This window comes from Rattus norvegicus, chromosome 18 (assembly GCF_036323735.1).
Source record: "Rattus norvegicus strain BN/NHsdMcwi chromosome 18, GRCr8, whole genome shotgun sequence".
Lineage (NCBI taxonomy): Eukaryota > Metazoa > Chordata > Mammalia > Rodentia > Muridae > Rattus > Rattus norvegicus.
This window is the reverse complement of record NC_086036.1, coordinates 24,601,134-24,607,727: the sequence shown is the minus strand read 5'-3', so window position 1 is coordinate 24,607,727 and position 6,594 is coordinate 24,601,134. Positions and strand designations below refer to the sequence as shown.

At 42.5% G+C, this 6,594-nt stretch overlaps 1 protein-coding gene across 1 annotated transcript in view; it reads left to right on the top strand.

Annotated features, from left to right (window-relative positions):
* The first annotated feature begins 4,763 nt into the window (after positions 1 to 4,763).
* LOC120098222 (uncharacterized) overlaps positions 4,764 to 6,594 on the top strand; it is a 702,255-nt gene continuing 700,424 nt past the window's right edge. The window contains exon 1 of the mRNA XM_063277647.1: positions 4,764 to 5,559. The gene's annotated coding sequence lies outside the window, so the exon portion shown is untranslated. The remainder of the gene's footprint in view (positions 5,560 to 6,594) is intronic.

Genomic DNA, 6,594 nt, shown 5'->3' with positions numbered 1-6,594 from the left:
CATATACATATGTGAGTGTGTACATAAAACCATTCATACAACACACACACACACACACACACACACACACACACACACACACACACACACACACCCTTCTGGCTATGTGTAGAGGGAATACTAAACAAATGAATTTTGTTTAAACTCAGGGCCTGTCTCCAAAATATCTCATGTTTGTGCACATGTTTTATTTCTACCCCTCCAACAAAGCTGAGACCTGAAACACTATTTTCAAACATTTCAGATAAGGATCACATAACTGCATATGTGAAACACTGAGACAAGTACGTGTCCTAGAGTAAGTTGTGGTAAAAATGTTCGCCTTCTATACTGTTATGATTACTTCAGAAAGAGCTTTTATACCAAGCAGACTTTGTCTTTGTTCTCATCTGAGTGACCACACAGTAATGCTGTTTCTCTGGTTTTCACAATCATGCATGAGAAAGTCACTTTCCCATCTGAAATCAATAGACAAAGTGTGTCCGACTGCCCATGAGTCTTCAGTACCAAACTTTCTCCTCACTGTTGTCCCGGGCTCTGTTTAAGTTCTTACCATTCTCCTATAGAAGAAAACAGTAGGTTTTTAAGAACTTGTATTCTTACCTTCTCCTTTCTTTTACAATTGTCTTCTGCACTAGAACAACAGTGGTAGTGAAAAATCGTCATGGTGGTAGTGGTGCCGATGTGGACAGTTGTCCTGGTGATAATGATGCAAAGTGCAGTTTTGATCATTGTATCTTTTAATTGTACAAGGTGAAGAATCAGATGGACTTACTTATAGCTGTATACAACTTTAGTTTCATAGCCTGAGGAACCTCTCTAAAACACAGAGGTAGGACCCTACAGTTTCAGGATCCCAACCGTGTGGACCTGTACATCCAAGCTCTGCCCCCTGTGGGTCTCTTGTTTAGTGTATCGTGTTTCCTGATTTCTTAGCAAGCAAAGTGGTTGTTGTACAAGACTCACAAAGTCCTTCATCAGCTCGAGCAGGAATTCCTCCCAGCTTTTTAATCTAAATCATAGCTGAATTACTTACCCTCTGCATTGTATTCTTCAGCAAGAGTAAAATTCCCGAACATTTTGCAATGTTCTATAACTCAGATTTGCAAAAGTTCTTTCTATTGTTTTTCAATTTTATTAATTCTTTAAGAATCTCATAAAACATATTTTGATCATATTCACTCTTTCTCCCAAATGCTTCTCAGATCTTCCCCCACTCCCTTATCTGACTTCGTGTCCTTCACAAAGGATCAATTTGTGCTTCTCAAATATTCTTAGATGTGTGCTAAATTTGACAGGGGGTACCCCCTTGGAGAAAACAGATTCTTCTTCGCCAAGAAGCTGAAAATAGTCAATAACTCTGTGGTTGTGGATGGGATCTCAGGCTCAACTGTCATCTCCATGCCGAGATTATATCTGGCTTGGTCTCACACAGGTCTTCTCTATGCTGTCATGGTCCCCGTGGTCACTGTGAGCTCAGTGTGCAGCTGCCCTGCTGGGTCCAAAAAATACTGTTTCCTTGTATGAGTCCACCACCTTTGATTTTACCCTCTTTCTTCTTCATCTTTTGCAATGATCCCTAGCCTGGGGAAGAGGGAGTGTAGTATGTCTGTTTCATTTAGGACTGAGCATTAAGCAGTCTTTTATTTTCTGCTCCTGGGCAAATTGTGGGGATAGGAGGAGAACAAATGAAACAAGACCCTTTTTAAGGGCCATATGGAAATCTACTACTGCAGAAGCTTCCATATATATGGTTTAAAAAGAAGCGGAATCCCCCCATAATAGGACAATAATGCCCCTATTAAACACCAGCAGTCAACAAATAAAAACTCCAGTGCACAGGTGACTTCTTGGGGGATATTTGCCAGTAAGATACTAAAGACTCCCAGACATTACAGTCTACTGCCAGTGTTCTTAGGCTACAATCTAGAACTTGACAGTAAGACGCTATTGCTGAAGACACCACATCTTGAGTCATAGAACACAGAACAACTAAACTGGTACTACTTGGAAGCTCCATCCCTACTGGCCAGCTTTCCTAGCTCTGGAAGGCGTTATGGAAGCCACTAGAGAAGAGAAACCCTCAGTCCTACCCAGCTGTGGACATTGAGAGCTACAATAATGACTGCCTGGCATGACATACCCACTGGTGTGATAGTGACACTAACATCTTGGGAATAACCAACCACTCTCTGCTTGGATTTAAGTTTCCCTCCAACCGGATGAAACCCATTACCTGGCACCACTATTGGGCCAAGAGCCTCTGACTAGATGGAGCAAAGGCCCTAAGGGACCTGCTACCATTATTTTTGCTAAATGTACATAGTATTAAACCAACTCCAGTTGACTTATTATACACATGGTTTCATATGTCTCTCAAGCTGTATCAGAGATGCTCCTATTTGTAGTAGACAATAATCAGCACAGTGGTCTGATTGCTATTTTACAGCCAATAATATTAAAAAAAACAAGCAAACAAACAAACAAAAAACCCAAACTATTAACAACTTGATTTCTCATAGAAATTGAATATAGAAAGGGTTCATGGAGCCTGGAGAGAGAAAGAGAAGAGAAGAGAAGAGAAGAGAAGAGAAGAGAAGAGAAGAGAAGAGAAGAGAGAGAGAGAGAGAGAGAGAGAGAGAGAGAGGAATTCAGTTAGGTAGAGGAGGAAGTCACTGTAGTCTATAGCAGTGGTTCCCAACCTTCCTAATGCTGTGGCCCTTTAATATAGCTCCTCATGTTGTGGGAATCCTGGCCATAACATTATTTCCATAACATCATTTACACAGCTACTTCACAACTTTAACTTGCTACTGTTATGAACTGTAATGTAAACATCTGTGTTTTCCAGCGGCCTTAGGTGACCCCAGTGCAAAGGTCCTCTAACCTCTTAGGGGTTGCGACCCACAGGTTGAGAATGACTGTTCTGTAGCAAAGTAGGGGAACGATGTTAACAGCGGTACATTGTTGTGTGTGAAAAATTTCCTGGGAACATAGTGTGCACACCCATGCACGAACTCACACACGTGTCCATGCATGCGTACACACACACTGATTCAGCTCTGAAAGGGAATCTACAGCAGGACACAGTAACAATTCCGCTATCCACACTCAGTGACAACTCAGGCGAGCAGCAGCTCTGGTGCTCTGTGCCCGGTGCAGGCCACTTTTCTACTGTCTCTTCCCAGAGCAGTTACCTAACCCGGGAGGGGAGGCTGGTGAATCTTGCAAGTGTCATCTTTCCCAGACACGTAAAGTCCTGAGTCTCATAAGCATCCCATATCCTCCTGGAAGGGATGCTTCAATTCAGGGGGAACTGCCATACAAGAGTTGTATGTTTCAAAATAGCCGACACACAGAACTTTTGCCCAACATAAGGGAATGATACATGTTTGCGGTAAGTACCCTTATTTCTCCACCATAAATTTGTCTATCTTAGGGTTTCTACAGTGACTAAAAATTATGACCAAAGCAACTAGGTGAGGAAAGGGTTTAATTTCATCTTGCACTTCCAGGTCACAGTCCATCGTTGAAGGAAGTGAGGGCAAAAGGCTCAAGCAGAGCAGGAGCCTGGAGCAGTTGATGCAGAGGCCACGGAGGGGTGCTGTTTACTGGCTTGCTCCTCATGGCTTACTCAGCCTGCTTTCTTGAAGCACCCAGGACCACCAACCAGGGGTGACCCCACCCGCACAGTGAGCTGGACCCTCATAAATGAATCATTAATCAAAAAAGTATGCCACAGGTTTGTCCACAGGCCAGTCTTGTGAGGGAATTTTCTCAACCGAGGTTTCCTCTTTCAAAACGGTTCTAGTTTATGTTAAAAAGCCAGTTATGTAAAATAGCCAGTACAATATCAAAATAGCATATTGTATTCACACACACAGAGAGACAGGCAGACAGACAGACAGACAGGCAGGCAGGCAGACAGACAGGCAGGCAGATAGATAGATATAATTTGTCAATTTAAGATAATTAAAAAGAAAATTTAGCAGAAGGGTCTGTGGATAAACGCTGTATAAATCATGAAGACCTGAGTCCAAATTCCCAGCATCCATGAAAAAGCTGGGACACAGCTGCAATTTCCTAACACTAGCATTTTGAAGAGGAATGGAGACAGATTTCTGGAGCTTGCTAGCCAGCAAGTATAGGCAAAACAGCAACAGCAAGCTCACAGCTCAATAACAGACCCTCTCTCAAAGCAATAATGTGCGTAGTGACAAAGGTAGACATCTGTGTCCTCATCTGACTTCTGAATGTACACACTCACAGGTATACACACCTTTACACTCTGGTGCATGAATCATACGTGCAATGTTAATATTAAATATTACTGTTAATATTAAAAGAATCATTGAATGGATAACTTCATCTTTTTAAAAGCCTGCACATACAGTCACACAGGCAAGGTATGTAGAAATGACACATGCAGGCTGTGCCAGAGAAGAAAGGAAGAAGAAGAAGAAGAAGAAGAAGAAGAAGAAGAAGAAGAAGAAGAAGAAGAAGAAGAAGAAGAAGAAGAAGAAGAAGAAGAAGAAGAAGAAGAAGAAGAGGAAGAGGAAGAGGAAGAGGAAGAGGAAGAGGAAGAGGAAGAGGAAGAGGAAGAGGAACAGGAAGAGGAAGAGGAGGAGGAAGAGGAAGAGGAAGAGGAAGAGGAACAGGAACAGGAAGAGGAGGAGGAGGAAGAGGAAGAGGAAGAAGAGGAAGAAGAAGAAGAAGAAGAAGAAGAAGAAGAAGAAGAAGAAGAAGAAGAAGAAGAAGAAGAAGAAGAAGATTGCTCTTGTGCCAGAAACCCTTAAGAAAGAGCGAAGGAATTTTGCAAAGTTGAAGGTATAGCACCCGAGGAAGAGGTTTTCCCTGAAGACACTGGGAAAGGCAAGGAGGAAGCTCATCTGTGTGAAAGCAAAACACTCTCACAAGGAGTACAGGCAGATGGGCCTGACTCAGGTTCGGATGGCTGGGATGACAAGGAAAGCTAGAAACGTCTATGTGCCCACAGAACCAAAATTAGCGGGTCATCAGATCTGAGGTACCAATGAAGTGAGGCCAAAGGTCCACAAGGTATTGCGACTTCTTCATGGCACCTTCGTTAAGCTCAACAAGGCTTCAACTAATGTGCTGGGGATTGTGGAACCCCTTACATGCTGGGGATTGTGGAACCGTGCATGGGGGTACCCCAACTTTAAGTCAGTAAATGAGGTCATCTACAAGCGAGACTATGGCAAAATCAGTAAGAAGCAAATTGCCTTGACAGATAATTCCTTGACTGCTCAATCTCTTGGTAAATTTTGGCATCATTTGCATGGAGGATCTAATGCATGATATCTGTACAGTTGGGAAACACTTCCTGTGGCCCTTCAAATTATCTTCCTCACATAGTGAAATGAAGAAAAAGACACCCCAGTTTGTCGAAGGTGGAGATGCTGGCAACAGGGAAAACCAAATAAACAGTCTTATTAGACAGATGAGCTAAGTTGTCGCCCATGGTATTTTTGTAATCTGATCAGTTAATAAACATCCACAGCTTGGCAAATTGAAAAAAATAAGAAGTGGCACATAATGGTGTAAGACAGGGACATTTGGAAATGCAAACTCAGGAAGTAATTTCAGTGTTTTAGATCTTTACTGGTCATTAGACTTTGATGTGTAAATTCTCTCATTGGACACTGAAGACCTTACAGAATGAACTTTATGTTTTCATAGAGACACAGAGAATTAAAAATAATGGCTCACTGATTAGAATTTTGCAAAACTTTAGCTGCTTGAGGGAACTTTAGGGGAAAACAGAGAAACATCTGTTGGGAGGAGGGACACAAGTGGAGGGAGGCCGTATAGCCATAGCCCGATGGTATGAACTGGGATCTTTTAGAAGCCACGACTACATCAAAGCTTCCTTGCTTATTGGCAGGTCAATTGTGGGTAAGTTGAATACTTCCTTAGCATCAGAAGATCACCTTTTTAGTTTATAAAATGAACATACAGGGCTGGCGAGATGCTCTTGCCCGCAAGCCTGAAGACCCACGGTCCCACATGGGACCCTAGGGCCCATAGGATAGAAAGAGAGAACCAACTTCGTCGGGAAGGTGTCCTCAGAGCTGAACATATAGACAACGATGCACATCGTTGCCCTCTCAGATACTCACCTAATTAAATAACATGTGCAGCAATGTCTAAATAAATATACAATAACGACATGGCAGAACAGCAAGCAGGACCCACCTATGTCCTCATGAATATGGAAAAAAAATATTAAACCATGACGTGAAAAGTGGAGTGTGAGGCCCGAACAGACAAGGGAAGATTAAAATAAACAGCTGAGCCTGAAAGACCAGATAAAATACAGGAACACTAGACATTAGACCTATAAAAGTAAACGAAAGATAGTTTCCCGACTGGCTCAGTAAACAAAAGGCAAAAGGGAAGTCCTCAGAAGCTAAGGACTCAAGAAGGATTTGGGAGTTGAGTAAGAGTGCTTGCTACGCAAATATGATCTCATCGCCTATGGAAAAGCTAGATGAGGTCTTTTGTGCCAGCCAGCACTGTAGGTGATGGAAAGCAGAGGACAGACACCACGGTGTTTAGAGATACTTCTGGGCT